The 15,813-nt window shown below is 33.2% G+C and overlaps 1 long non-coding RNA gene across 1 annotated transcript; it reads right to left on the reverse strand.

The window, feature by feature from the left end:
• Window positions 1-1,318: 1,318 nt before the first annotated feature.
• On the reverse strand, window positions 1,319-15,237 carry LOC134808135 (uncharacterized). Its single transcript, XR_010150504.1, has 3 exons — window positions 14,919-15,237; window positions 7,461-7,567; window positions 1,319-4,518 (listed from the first exon to the last, which is right to left on the reverse strand). It is a non-coding gene; the product is annotated as an uncharacterized LOC134808135 (long non-coding RNA).
• Window positions 15,238-15,813: the final 576 nt, after the last annotated feature.

Here is a 15,813-nt window from a genome sequence, read left to right on the forward strand (position 1 = left end):
CACTTTTTGATGGGCTTGTTTGTTTTTTTCTTGTACATTTGTTTAAGTTCCTTGTAGATTCTGGATATTAGCTCTTTGTTAGATGGATAGATTGCAATTTTTTTTTTTTTTTTTTTGAGATGGAGTCTTGCTCTGTCGCCCAGGCTGGAGTGCAGTGGCACGATCTCAGCTCACCACAATCTCTGTCCCCCAGGTTCAAGAGATTCTCCTGCCTCTTAAACTACACACAATTTGCTAATATTTTAAAAGGTACTTTTCACAGTGGGAAAAGTGTTTTTAATACTAAAAAATCAAGAGCCACCTTTCAGATGAGGAAACTAAGGTTCAGATAGCATCAAATACTTATGTTCTACAGTATAATGTTACTTCTAACATAAATTAAAGTTTAGCTTTAACCGTAGCTATTCTTTCCTGCCCTTCAAAATACAATTTAATAATTACTTTTTACATGAAGTCTTTTCTCAATTTTATTTCTTCTCATTCTATCTTTTCATGATGGAATACTAAATGATAATAGAAATGTTTATATTTTAAATTCTAATCATATTGCAGGCATTCTGATAAGCACTTACCTTCTATTATGGCAGCCTTAGTAATGTTAAATTTGATTGCTTTCATGTCATATATTGATTAAAAGATTAAATCAATGAATTGATTGCTAATTATTTGTTATCCCAAATTTATGTGAAACCTAATACATCTTTTTACATGAGGTGATGGTGGCTAACCATTCTTACGAACACAAAGAGATGGGAAAGTATATTAGAATCCCAAAGAATCCTTCTTTCAACTCATTATAGAGACCACATTGTTTGCCAGCTGGGCCAATATTTGTGAACTGTGATTCAGAAGGGAAAAGAAGGATCGAGGCCCTTTCTGAATTTAATTTGCAAGATTTAATATGTCTGAACTAGCCTGTCATATGATTCTAGTCATGTGGTGAAAGATGACTTGAGACAACAAGAGAGCAAAAAGAAGCAGAATAGTCAAAAACAGAAAAAAAAATTGCTGTCAGGAATCAGGGTTGGGACTGAGATGTTTTGGGGTCTTAGCTACACTGTCCTTCCTGTGGTTTAGTTACGTGAGCCAATAAATTATTCTTACTGCCTTTTTACATAAGCCAACATATCTTCAATTTTGCACTGGCAAAGAGTTTGAGATACGTTATCACTCTGTCTCCCAGGCTGGAGTTCAGTGGCGTAATCATGGCTTACTGAAACCTCCCCCTCCCAGGCTCAAGCCATCCTCCCGCCTTAGTCTCCTGAGTAGCTGAAGTACAGGTGTGCACCACCATGCCTGGCTAATTTTTGTATTTTTTGTAGAGATGGGGTTTTGCCGTGTTGCCCAGGCTGCTCTCAAACTCCTGAGCCCGAGCAATCCACCCACCTCGGCCTCCCAAAGTGCTGGGATTAGAGGTGTGTGCCATCGCACCTGGCTGAGTTGTGCTTCTTTTTATTATCAAAAAGAGAAAAAAAGAGAGCTGATAAAGATGTCTGCAGTTCTTATGAGAGTACTTTCCTAACATTTTTTAATACTGTATTTGTCTTTTATAATTAAAGTCCGCAAATTGTATTGTCTTGTCCCAATCAACATTTTTTAGGGTGCCATGTAACACAATTCACTGATAGTTAATAATTGCTGATGTTGCCGCCCACTATAGTTTTTTCCAAATAATAAAAACTAACATTTTAAAATAGAATTGTGTTTTTTGTAATAAAAACCAACAGCTAGTCATCTTCCCCCACCACCAAGTTGATAATTAAATATTTGTGTCAATTTGCAAGGTATTTCATAATTGACTTACTTTTTTACTCACCCATGTATAAATTTTAACCATGTAAAACTATAAGAAAGATTTTCATTAGATACATATTAACTTTATAATTCATGTAGAAAATTGGTGACAGGAAACAATATGCTTATTTTAATAGTAGAGGAATTGAAAGTCAAACAATAAATGTGAACTTCATTTACAGTTAAGGCAGAAATATCAGTAGAAAAGTACAATTTGTATTTTGTTACCTGTTAATTATATATCAGTAAAAGAGATGTGGTATATTTCAGGATATTTGGATCTTGAAGATAATGTTACAGACAATTTCCAGGACTTTCCAATAAAATTTCAGTCAATAATTTAAATACAGATACACATCTTTCTGTACAGGTAATGTGATCTGACAAAATTGCTTAAATTTCAGTTCCTGTATGTTTTTGTAAATTCTTATATTTGACATAGCAAATGGAAAATTTTTGGTAACAGATAATTGCATGTCTTTTTCGATATGCATATTCTACTTGCCATATTTTACTACTAAAGTTTAAATATTATTAGTTTACCCATCAATGAGAAAAAGAGAACAATTAATTGAAATCGCCATTTACTTATTTTTCTCTAACATTCTACAATAATTTACTGAGTAGATTTTTTGCTGCATCTGAGGGATAAATGGTTGAAAAAGACACATTTCTCTCCTTTATGGTGTGTTAAAAAAGCTAGAAGAAAAATTACAATGTAGTGTGATAAATGTAATAAATGAGAGCAGAGAGAGAGAGACAAAGAAGTAAAGCTTAAAAGGACACTGATTTAAACCTGGTATAGGCAGCGCTAGCTTCACAGAGAAGGTGACACTTCAATTGTCTTGAAATCAAGCAAGTTTCCTTGGGAACTTTGGGGGAAAGAGAAGACAAATAGGAAGGATCCAGAGAATGTTGTTTGAAATTGCTTTAATTAGATGGATATTTTATTCACTAGTACTAGAAGGAAGAAAGAATGAGTGTGGCATTGATGCATTTTTAGGTGAGGAGGGATGAGTGAAGATCCTTTGGTTTGCACTGTATATATCAGTTTTTTGGAAAAAAATGCAAGGAAATGACTCAGAAGACTGCATATAACAATATGAAATAATAGTTACATAACAATGATAAGGTCAGATGGCCTAAGCCCCAAAGTAGAATGAATTAATGAATTAATTAATTTGCAAGAAGCTAAAATAAGAACAAGAAATTGCATTGGAGTGTATCAAAGAACATAACCCCTGAGCCCCTGCCTCCCAGCCTGACCCAGCACATCCAGCCTTAGGGCTGTACTAGCAATAGAAGGATCAAATGTCCTCAGGGAAAAGCCATTTTAAGTCCTGGCCATTTTATTGAAAAGATATGCAGATGTTCAGCACGACTCAAAGGGAGAAGTTAGATTGAAATACTATATTTATCACAAGAAGGGGCTTTGATGGATTGAAATAAGCAATGCCAGCAATAGTTTCAGAAGCTAATGGCTATTTGCTCAATGTCTGAAACAATCAAATGCCACCTTTGGAATTGCAATCTAAAAGGAAAGTAACTTCAACATGCTTAACTAATGGTGTCACTAATGACTAGTCAGAAATTAACTCTCATACTAAAGATCTTCAGGGTTTCTTGATAGTTTTTCCTAAAAATGTCAAATACTGTTTTTAATCTCTAGAGATCTATCCATCTGCTAAGAAATAAAAACGGAAAAGCTTCTTCCAATAAATCTCATATATAATGAAAATCATATTAGTGTAGGAGAAATTATTTACTTTTTATTTGGACTTGTAGAAAGTAGTTTTCTGTTGTTTGGTTTATTTTTGCCTGAAAGAGGTTCAAATACAACCCCTAGAGCCACATTTTAGAAGACTGCCATCAAAGGGAATCTGCAGGACAGTTCATATTTCTTTTAAATTCTTTTAAATTGAACCCATATTCAAATACTTTATTGCTCCATAAATATCCAATGCTCTTTCTCTATTCTTGAACATCCAATCTGGCTATCTAAAAATATGCCTCATTCTGGTCTATCAAATATGTGTAGCTGGCTGGGTGCGGTGGCTCACGCCTGTAATCCCAGCACTTTGGGAGGCTGAGGCAGGCAGATCACCAGAGGTCGGGAGCTTGAGAACAACCTGGCCAACATGGTGAAACCCCATCTCTACCAAAAAATACAAGCTTAGCCGGACATGATGGCGTGCACCTGTAATCCCAGATACTCAGGAGGCCCAGGTGGGAGAATCGCTTGAACCCGGGAGGCAGAGGTTGCAGTGAGCGGAGATCTCGCCACTGCACTCCAGCCTGGGTGACCGTGAGACCCAGTCTCAAAAAAAACAACCTGCCAACCAAACAACCATAAACAACCATGTTATCTAATTACACCTCTTTGTATATTTGAATAAGTATGAGGAAAAATTAGTGCCAGACATTTCCAATTGATTCAGTCTTCAATGACGCATCAATTCTAAGTCTATATAGGGTAATTAAGATTTTGCTTTTTTTTTTTGTAGTCTGCACATATTTTTAAAGGCAATTTTAGAGCAGTTGAGCACTTCAGCACTAATAGTACTCTTTTTCTTGACAATGCTTACCTTGACATTTCTAACAAGTGAGTGAATGAATTATTTCTGCTAATATTCAAGTAATATCTCAGCATGATGAAAAAGATTCATGTTTAGAACTTGCATGGAAATCTTCTAGATACCAGGTGGCTACAGTGATCACAGGTCTCTGCAGAAACAAAATGTTCACAGGTTAAAATATATAGGTAGGGCTCTCACCCATCCTTGATCTCTGCACTAGACTATTGATTTCATTAAGGATGCAGTATAGCCCAGAGTCTTTAAGCAAACACATTTTCCCCTTAAAAATCAAATAGAGGAATAGGCAAAGAATTCTCTTTCATCTATAAATTATGAAGCCAAGTTCAAGAAATTCAAACTACTTGAAAAGGAGTGTTTGATTTCTTATGTAATGAAATTGTAAAAAATAAAAATAAAAACTCAATGCAGACTTGCTCAAATGATGAGAACTTTAATATTTTTAATACAAACCCAGGACTCTACATGCAACTGTTATCTGGAAATGAATTGTAAGATGAACACATTATACAAGCAATCAGCAGCAAAGCTTAATCTCAGAATAAATGTTCATTGACTACACTTTCTTTTCAGGAAAAACAAAATTACCATTATGCACACATACACACATACACACACACAAACTTCTTTAAGCCAACATCTTTCTCACTGTCTTTTATCTGGCTGAGGGAAGAGATTGTTCTAAAAATGAGGAAACAAAAAAAAAATTTAAGTACGTGCTAAATTTCTTTCTTTTATTCTGTTTAATTTGAGAAATAGCAAATCTGTAGTCATTACTTACCTTTAAATGATTAAATGACAGTGCTGACAAAAATGACTACTTTAATATATTAACAGACTAGTTTAATATAAAATAGTTTTATATCCTGAAAATATCCCCTTAGAAGACAGTATAAATTTGTTACTTTAAAGCCATTCACAATCTTTTTCACTCCTTTTTTCCCTACCTTTTAGGTGGCAAAATTAATATATCTACCTTCTCACGTGTGCACATATGATGGTCATATAAAAGAAATCTAGTCGAAAAAGAAAAGGTAAAAGTGCTTTAGTAGGACATTGTTCAAAATGCTTCTACCAAAAATAATAAAGATACATTTTTATTAAGAGAAAATGCTCTTTTTCTTTCCTGGAACTCAGACCCAAATGAAGAGTTACAGCACATCTCCTGTTTGTGATTGGAAAGTCACAGATTAATGACAAAAGAGCAGAAATGAAAAATAAAAGAATATGTGCCCTTTGTGATCCATTTGAGCCTTGGGCAGCATATCTGTGAGCCTACTGCTTTAGCACCTAACCTTACCTAAAGTTTAGATTTTAAAAATTTATAATTATTTGTGCTATTATAGAGTGTTCTCTGTTTGCTGTAAAAATGCAATTAACATTAAATGATATACTCCATAAATAGGAGGACCTTTCCTAAATTGAGCTATTACTTACTGCTTTCATTCAATTCTGCAGTAATGTTGGAAAAATCAGGGTATAATTTTTTTGGCTTTTTAAAAACATTTTATAATTTGACACAAGCCTGCCACAATATTATGATCCCTTTCAGAGTTTCTTTTACGATAGGTGAGTCACTTAGACTTGTCAATTTTCTAGGAATAATTTCTCTACTATTTTTACTGGGCTTGTACCTTCTTTCAAACACTCGCAGTCTTTCACAAACCACACTCAAAACACTCTACGTGGGAGACAGGGAAGGAGAAAAATTAAACAACATAACAATTTAGTCATTTATACATTATTATCATTATTATTACTGTTATTGAGGAAAAGATTTTTAGAAAAATAATTCGAGTAATAAAAGCTCTTTTTTAGAAATGTGATTTAGACTTGCAGAAAAGAATACAGTTGATTTATTTAAAACATGCCAGTTGCTACATATATTTGATATACCTGCCTGTTTAGATGGACATAATCTCTTATTTATATGATATCCATGTAATGGTATGTTTTAAATTATTTTACTATCATATTAACAAGTTACTTATGAATAAAAACTCATTTACTTGCTTTGCTTTAATATGTTTATATCTCATTAAATACATATGAAACCTGTTGGTTCTGTGGACTGAATGTAACATATATTACATAAAATTATCATTCAAATTTTGAATATTTAAAAGGTTTAGTTGATACATAAAATATAATATATATAACATATACTCATTTGGATTATTGGTGGATGGTTGATCTTTGTGATCTTTAAGTCACTTTCAAGCCTTGTTCTCGTTAGTTTAAAGCAATTTTTTTTTTCTTTTTGAGACAGAGTTTCACTCTGTTACCCAGGCTGGAGTGCAGTGGCACGATCTCGGCTCATTGAAACCTCTGCCTCCCAGGTCCAAGCGATTCTCCTGTCTCAGCTTCCAGAGTAGCTGAGACTACAGGCACACAACCACGCCCAACTACTTTTTTTGTATTATTAGTAGAGATGGGGTTTCACCATATTGGTCAGGCTGGTCTCAAACTCCTGACCTCAGATGTGATCCACCCACCTTGACCTCCCAAAGTGCTGGGATTGCAGACATTAGCCACCGAGCCTGGCCTAAAAGCATTTTTTTTTTAATCTAAAAGCATCCATGTATCTCTGTTTTATTTTTTTATTAAACAGAGTATTTTATTCCTATCTATTCCTAATATTCGATAATAATTCCATCTAGATTATCATATAAAAACATGCAGTATTTAATTTTTTAACATTTACTTTTTTGAATAAAACACCAACTTTGTTTCTTCTAGAAGTTCTGCAACAACAGAAAATGTGTGACAAAAATGCCAGAATTATTATAGTCTCCCTTTAGTTCCTGAATATCATTAAGAAAAGAAAATTAATCTGGTAAGTTTTTCCACAATGTTTGAATTTATATGAATTCAGCTTCTCTGCAGTGACTAGATAGCGATGTTAATTTGAACATGGATGCAAAGTGTGTGCAGGCTAAAGGACATTTCAGCTATAAAAAGTCCCATCTCAGTAACGCTAAGTATTTCTGGCTTCTCATTTCTTGTAATTTAAAGAAGAAGCCTGCAGACTTTCTTATTATGCCTGACACATCTGCCGTTATATCTCCATACCTCCGAAATGTCAGTAGCAATGCCTCTCAGGCCCCAGTTGCATCTGGTAGGTGATGATGTAGACCTAGTCATCCAGGATCCAATGATACAGCAACCCTTGTTCTTTCCTATTCATAAAGCAGTTTAAAATGACTAATAAGAAGTTTTAAAAAGCATATTTTAAACAAAAAGGCAATTTGTTCTTGCAAGTAAAAAAATAAATATAATAAAGTGTAATATTTCCTTGTTACCATAAAAGAAAAAAGGAAAAATTAGAATTACAATCCTTCCAACCCCAAATTTGTGTATTCCTGTTTTGCAATTCAACATCAATGTTACTACATAAAGTACATGTGTAGTTTTTGCATAATCCATTCTATTGCCCCTATATTTTACAACCTTTAATATATATTCACTTAAAGTTTTTTAAATGAAAAAATTTACTTACTTTTAAAAAGAAACTCCATTTGGGATGACTTGGAAGTTTGTTTTTTCCATTAAGTTAGTGAAAAGATGAATTGGTTATTTTTCTTAAGGCTTCTAAACACATAGTCACATGTCTATTCCTGCCAAGGATTTGCTAACAAAACACCATTATGTGCTAACCTGACTCTTATAAATTCAATATTGAAAGAAAAAAATCTCAAAAAATAAAACCAAAATGAAACTAATTCTCTAAATAAAATACAGTTTACTCAGTTATATTTGAAAAAATTTTTATATTTTGAAATACACAGTAAAGAGGAGGTACATAGTAGTGACTAAGCTTTGATAGTGGTAGAAGTCTGTCATAAACAGCTGGTGTTTTAAACCTCAGCTCCACCACTTATAAACTCTGCAGTCTTGAAGCCTCAAGTACCTAAAGTTCCCCATTGGAAAGCAAGAATTATAACAATTGTCATGTAGAGTTAATGAAAAAATTCAAGGATAGTTTCTCTCTTGAGTAAGTACTGAATAAATATTAGCTGTTGATATTATTTTCCTTTTTTTAAATTAATCTCAGTTCAAATTTTCTTTACAACTGAAGAGACTTAACAGAGTTTAGCGTTGTTTACAAGCTAGATGTCTTCCAGACCTTCCCCATCAAATATTAGAAAAAAAAAAACAGGTCTCTGGGGAAAGCTACACCTCTTTATCTGATATTCACAAATAGGGTTGACAGATGAAATATGCCCAGTTAAATTTGAACATTTACAATTAAATTTCCCAGATAAAATACATCCAATTAAACTTCAATGTCAGAAAAACAAGAAATAATATTTTAGTATGACCCAAATATTGCAAAGAACATACTTACTATAGGTCATATAATTATTCACTGTTTATCTAAAATTTAAATGTAACAGACACTTCTGTATTTTATTTGTTAAATCAGGCAACGCTTATCCACAATGCAATTAGCATTTAAGAAAACATTATAAGGAAATATGTTGAACTTGGTTTAAGGCAATTATCACAAAATTTATTTGACCATAGAATGTTATTTGAAATTAACATCTATTAGTACATTGATGATCACAAATCTAGAAAAGCTTTTTAATTTCATATTTTAATTTTACAGGTGAGAAAACTAAAAGAAGATACTTTACTGAATTTTTCCTTACAGTAGAGGTCAGATGCTAGTCACCTTATCATCTAGGCTGTATTTTCTCAGTTCTTTTCAAGACAATTTTCTGTTCTTTTAATTTTATCTTTTTTCACATAAGAGCTCTGAAATAATAAATTCTCCTTATTATAATATACTGATTTGTACATAATTTAGACATCAGTAACTTTTAGCACGTATGATCTTATTCACTTGATTCATATCTACTTTTAAATGATCAACTTTTTAATAGAAATGTATTGATTATATAAACTATGAAATTAGTAAATTTTAAAATTAACTGTACTTGTTCATATTCATAAATAGATTAGCTATAGCTATACCTTATAAATTCTATACCTTATACACAGGAAACACTTAAAAAACAATGAAGTTTGTTATGGAAGCTTGGACAAAGTTGCATCAGAAATCCAACACTATAGGTTGATTTCTATCCACAACCCCTAATATGACAGTGCAAACAAACCAATGAATACACAAGAAAATATACTTTTGCTGGGCGCGGTGGCTCACGCCTGTAATCCCAGCACTTTGGGAGGCCGAGGCGGGCAGATCACGAGGTCAGGAGACTGAGACCATCCTGGCTAACATGGTGAAACCCCGTCTCTACTAAAAATACAAAAAATTAGCCGGGCGTGATGGCGGGCGCCTGTGCTCCCAGCTACTCAGGAGGCTGAGGCAGGAGAATGGCGGGAACCCGGGAGGCGGAGCTTGCAGTGAGTCCAGATTGCGCCGCTGCACTCCAGCCAGGGCGACAGAGCGAGACTCCATCTCAAAAAAAAAAAAAAAAAAAAAAAAAAAAAAGAAAATATACTTTTATCTCAATAGAATTTTTGAAATACAGGCATGTAAAGGTATGAAATGTGATTGAGAGTGGAGAACACATACTTTCAGGAAAGCTCGCTTTCTTGTTTTTCTATTTTAGTAAAAGCTAAATATTTAACATGTAACAAGTGTTATACAATATTTTGATGAGACTATTTTCAGACTTGAGGCCATATTTACTTTGCTTTCAGAATTGTTATGCTATTTAAAAAATATATTATTTGGTTTTAAAGTTTTAAAAAATTGGTTAGATAAAAGTTTCCATCTCAGAATAGATTTTTAAAACTGTTTTATAAGGAAAAAAAAACGGTGTAAGTTTCTTCTTGAGGCACTGCTTAAGAATCCCCAAGCTAATCCAGTTTTTATAATAATTTTGGCGGAGTCAAATGACCTATCCATGCAAAGTTTATGCAATGTTAAAAAACAAACTTCTATTTAAAGCCAGGAGTATATGAGAATAGCAGACTTTTTTTAGTATTTACTTTCACTGTATGGGTGTTCATATAACTTAAGAAAACCACTCCTGGGTAGTTCAGGCAGCGTGATGCATTTTTGAAGTTCATGTTTTCCCTTGAAAATGTTTTAAATCCTATAGTGAAGATTAAATCCTTGATCCCTCTTGCATGAGATAAACTCTAGCTTCTCTAGAAGTTCAAAGCCAAAGGCTTACTTAAAATAAAAGGAGTATGACTCTTGAAATAAGCAGTTTTCCAGCCTCACTGTTTACTACAATTGCATAGAATGCCTAGAGTTATTTAAGCATGGTAATATTTGTATATGCTTTTCTTTCTAATAGCTACTCTTAGAAGAGTTCCAGGGCTATGAATAACTATTCTATGAAAAAATAATATCACAGTGAATTTACTTCATTTCCCTAAAACATCTAAGTATATAGGTAAGTTGGAAATTAATTTATAATGTTTTGGGAAATAGTATACAGATCTTTAGATGGAAATATGTCTTGTAGCAATAATTTACCATGTAAACATATATATTATCAATTTTATGTTAGTCTAAATTTTTGTTATTCATTAATTTAAAAAGGAAATAATTTTCTCTTTGTCATAAATCTTTGTTTTCTGTATTTTGAGAAATTTATTTTCGGTCATTAGCACATCTTTGTCTTTGAAAAGTTATTTTGAAGTAATTGGAATTTCTGTGACTAAATTCTGTCACTAAATTCCAAAGCTGGCCAGTTATGGACCAGCTTTGAAATATCTGTTATGAATGCAATGAAAGATCTGTTATATATATGTATAACAATGAAATATCTGTTATGAAAGCAAAATAGAATAAACTAACAATGAAATTCTAATGAATCAAATTGCTATTTGAACTAATTCACTTAAATATATTTATTACCTATTATCATCTGAATTTAAAGATCGCATAGTGCCTACTTTTATATCATATTATCTATTTATTATTTGTGGTTGTCAAAGTAAGCCCAGTTGTTAAACATTGAAATCTTTTTCAAAATAAGCAAATTATTCATCATATTATAAGACCCAATTATTTAGAGGAAAAATATTGTATGTTTTAAAAATGATAGATTGTAGAATGTCTAATTACTGCAATATATTGTTAAGTACCGTTTTAGATATGACTTGATCATAAAAAGAAGGCCTTAAAATCAACAGTGACATATAGAGTTGCAAGACTGGGATAATAACTTTGCAACAAGATTGTGATAAATAACTCAAGTAAAACTGCACTATTTGTAGCAATAACTAGGACATATTAATTTATGAAGTAATCTTTTCTAAATACAAAAAAATCTGTCAAATTCTGATGTTGATAATTTTCATAAGAAATGACACCAACGGGTAAATATTTCAACAACCATACAACTACAGAAACTGGCTGTTGATTCCCACAACACTTTCATTTAAATAAAACTGTGTTCAATTTAGTGTTGTTGATTCCAGAAATGAAAGTTAAACCATATGTTGACAATAATGATTTATATGTATAACAAAAATATTGATGTCTCTGAATATAAATCCATGTTTATACTAAAAGTAAGCATGTGTCAGTCAATTCATTCTTTCATATACAATTTTGCATAGTATCCATGTTTCATAATGATATGATATCCATACATAAATTTTTTAAATTAAAAAAACGCTTTTTATGCAGCTAACCATTTACCTAGTGGTGTTCATACAGCTTCTTTATATTAAAATACCAACCAATGTATTAAATGTTAACCATAATAAATAGTCCCAGAAACCTTGTCGTATTGGCCAGGTATCATCACATAACACTGACCTGTTTAGCAAATAATTGAAAGAGAATAGTCTGGGTTGTTTTAGAGACATGATGTGTTTGACAAAGAGAGGAGGTAATTTATCCAATTATCCAATGTGTTGTGGTGATTTATAGAAATAATTTCGTACAAGGAAAGATAGCTGGATTAAGAAGAAATATTTTCTCTAATAAGCCTTTTAAGAGAAATAAATTCATGCATTTATATCAAGAAAGATGAAAAATCATGAGAAAAAAGATGAAAATTATAAGGAAATAAAACAGGAAGTTCGAGGAAAGAAGTGAAAAATTGAATTATTTTTTATTTTTATTTTTATTTTTTTTTTGAGACAGGGTCTCGCTCTGTCACCCAGGCTAGAGTGCAGTGGCACAATCACCGCTTACTGTAGCCTTGACCTCCCTGGCTCAAGCAATTCTCCCACCTTAGCCTCCGGAATAGCTGAGATTACAGGCACAGGTCACCACGCCTGTCTAATTGTTTTGTATTTTTTGTAGAGACGGGTTTCGGCATGTGGCCCAGGCGGATCTTTCTTTCTTCTTCTTTTCTTTTCTTTTCTTTTTTTTTTTTGAGACACCGTCTGGCTCTGTTGCCCAGGCTGGAGTGCAGTGGCGCGATCTCAGCTCACTGCAAGCTCCGCCTCCCGGGTTCACGCCATTCTCCTGCCTCAGCCTCCCCAGTAGCTGGAACTACAGGCACCCTCCACCACACCCGGCTAATTTTTTGCATTTTTAGTAGAGACAGGGTTTCACCGTGTTAACCAGGATGGTCTCAATCTCCTGACCTCATGATCCACCTGCCTCGGCCTCCCAAAGCGTTGGGATTACAGGCGTGAGCCACTGCACCCAGCCTTGCCGAGGCTGGTCTAAAATCCCTGAGCTCAAGTGATCTTCCTGCCTCGGACTTCTGAAGTGTTGGGATTACAGGCGTGAGCCACAGTGCCCGGCTAGAGAAGTTTTAAATGAAATGATGAGTCTATATTTAATATGGAATAAAGAAGTAAAGAAGTAGTCTTAAGCAGATTGACATTTGTGGTGGACATTCCATAGGATGAACTCCAGTGAATCATTGTATAATCCTCTCCCCTTGATTGTGGTGGGACCTGAGATTAGATTCTAGCTAATAGATGACAATGATAATGGGAATGCCAGTTCCAGGGTTAGGTTATGTCACATTTTGTAATTAGAAGATTTCATTTTAGAATACTGGAGAGAGCTATTCTCTTTTTAGCCTTTAAGAAGCAAGCTGTCATGTTTTGAGAGGTTTGGGTGAGACTCACCCATGAGAGGAAACTGTTCATGGCTTCTGGGACATGAGGGTGCTTCCTGAAGAAGCCAGCAAGAGGTCAGGTCCTGAGTTGTAGAACAAGGAAATAAATTTTGCCAGTAGTCTAAATGAGCTTGGAGGGATATTTGTCTCAGTTAAACCTCGAAGTGAAAATGTAGCTTCTCTGACTCCTTAATTTCAACCTTGTGAGACCCTCTACAACAGACCTAGCAAAACCATGCCTAGACTCCTTACCCACAGAAACTGACATAATAATTGTATATTCCTAAATCATTAAGTTTATGGTAATTACACAGCAATTGAAAAATAATATGGTATTTTCACGTAGATGGTTAGTTTGTGGGGACATTTAAGTCATTCGTCCACATAGCCTATTTTCCTCTGTGCACATTTACTGTTCAAATTAGAAAGCTCAAAGTTATTTTCTTCTTTCTGACTATTTAGAAGACAACAACCTCCCTGGTGAGTAAACCTTAAGTACAGCAACAGGATATTAAACATATTTGAAGTATATGCACAGCTTGCTATTGTACTCATTTCATTTTTAGTGTAGTATAGCAAGTTTAACTGCCTGATGCCAATTAACCATAATGAGAATTATGGAACTAAACCACAGTGCACTACACTGAAAATTGAATCACTGGGGTTCTTACTGACTTCATGCTTTTTGTTGAAGGACATATAACTTATATTAAAGACTTCTCTTTTTTCCTACCTAAGAAACATTGATTATCATTAATTGAAACTATATTAAAACTCTGATTAACATATACAAAATTTAATTAATAAAATTACTTTCTAAAGAAAAGACAGAAAAAAGTATATGTACATACCATGTACAACATAATATTTTCAAGTATATGTACATTGGGGAATGACTAAATCTAGCTAATTAGCTTTCCCTAACATAATTATCATTTTTTTGAGGTAAAAACATTTTATATCCAGTCTCTACATTTTTCAAGAATATATTAGTTTATATATAGTTAATATATTATTAACTGTACATTCAAGAAATCTATCGTACAACATGTGACTACAGTTAACAAAGTTAGTGTTCACATCTCTTCTCCAAAGAAAAGCTAAAGTTCATTTATATTATAATGTCTGTATTTAGTTTAACATAAAATACATAAAACATTCTAAATATATTTCCCTGTGTTTCTTCATAATTATTATACTGGTAATTAATTCAAATTTTAAAACAATTTGAAGTACATTATAAATCCTTTAAATAGCTATAGCAGGGTTTTAAATATAGAATTCTATTAATTTAAAATAATAGCATATAAAACTTTATCACAGATGCTAATTGTGACATTGAACTCAGTAATTTCAGAAACATGAATGTATTCTCTGATGTATTGTTTTAAATAATGAGACTTTGGTATGAAACTAAAAAATTATTTAGAAAAATTAAATCTAAAGAAACAAAACACACACACACACACACACACACACACCACATACACAGCTACTCTCATAGAAAACTCACAATTACAAACTGAAACCTCAGGAGCATCTTCTTCTCGAAGCCATGGGAGATGAACTTAATAGTTGCCTCTGACTTTTCAGATGAAAAATTCAAACTTCTTATCATGGTTGTATTCATTCAACAAACACATAGCCCAACACTGTGCCAGAATGGTTCCAAGCACCTCAACAAGTTGGCTCATTAGTTCCTTATAACAACCTTATAGAATTAGTTTAGAGTGATTTTTAAGAAAATGCAGTTCTTGTTTCATTTTTAAACATCCACCCATTTGCTTGATGATTGTAGTACAGAGTGAAGCTGGCTTGAGGAACTTTGTCTCTTTAGCTTTTCCTGATTGGAGAGTTTCATGTACTTAGTTTACTGGCAGAATGGAAGGATGTGGTTTTCTGCATAAGTGAAATCCAAATAAAGGAATCTTACTCTATACAAAGATAATTTTCTGAAAATAACTAGTGGGTTGAGGCTATAAAATTCCCATATTTGTAATAGAAATCTTGTGCTCAAAGTTAGAGGTACAACAGTACATGTCATTCTCCGGGTTCCCAGTCTGTGATACTGCTCCCACCCTTCTTCACTATTGCAAACATTTACTAATCCAGTTTTGAACATGAACTTTATTTTCTCAAAATATGTTAGTATCTGACTAGGATTTACTTTGAAGAATAACCAAGTTCAGGCAAGACCTATTGTTCCACCACAGAAATCAGTGTTTGTTTCACTACAAGGTCAGGATACAGAGTCTAAACCTCTGTGCCACTGTCTAAGTCATGTTTAAGAGCATAATTTCTTAAAAACATTCAGTTTGCTACAATTGATTTTTAGCAACTTTATGATCGGTTTTTGTTGAAAATTTGAATACAGCTTATTTGATTCTATATCATACCTTGGACACTTT

This window comes from Pan troglodytes, chromosome 14 (assembly GCF_028858775.2).
Source record: "Pan troglodytes isolate AG18354 chromosome 14, NHGRI_mPanTro3-v2.0_pri, whole genome shotgun sequence".
Classification (NCBI taxonomy): Eukaryota; Metazoa; Chordata; class Mammalia; order Primates; family Hominidae; genus Pan; species Pan troglodytes.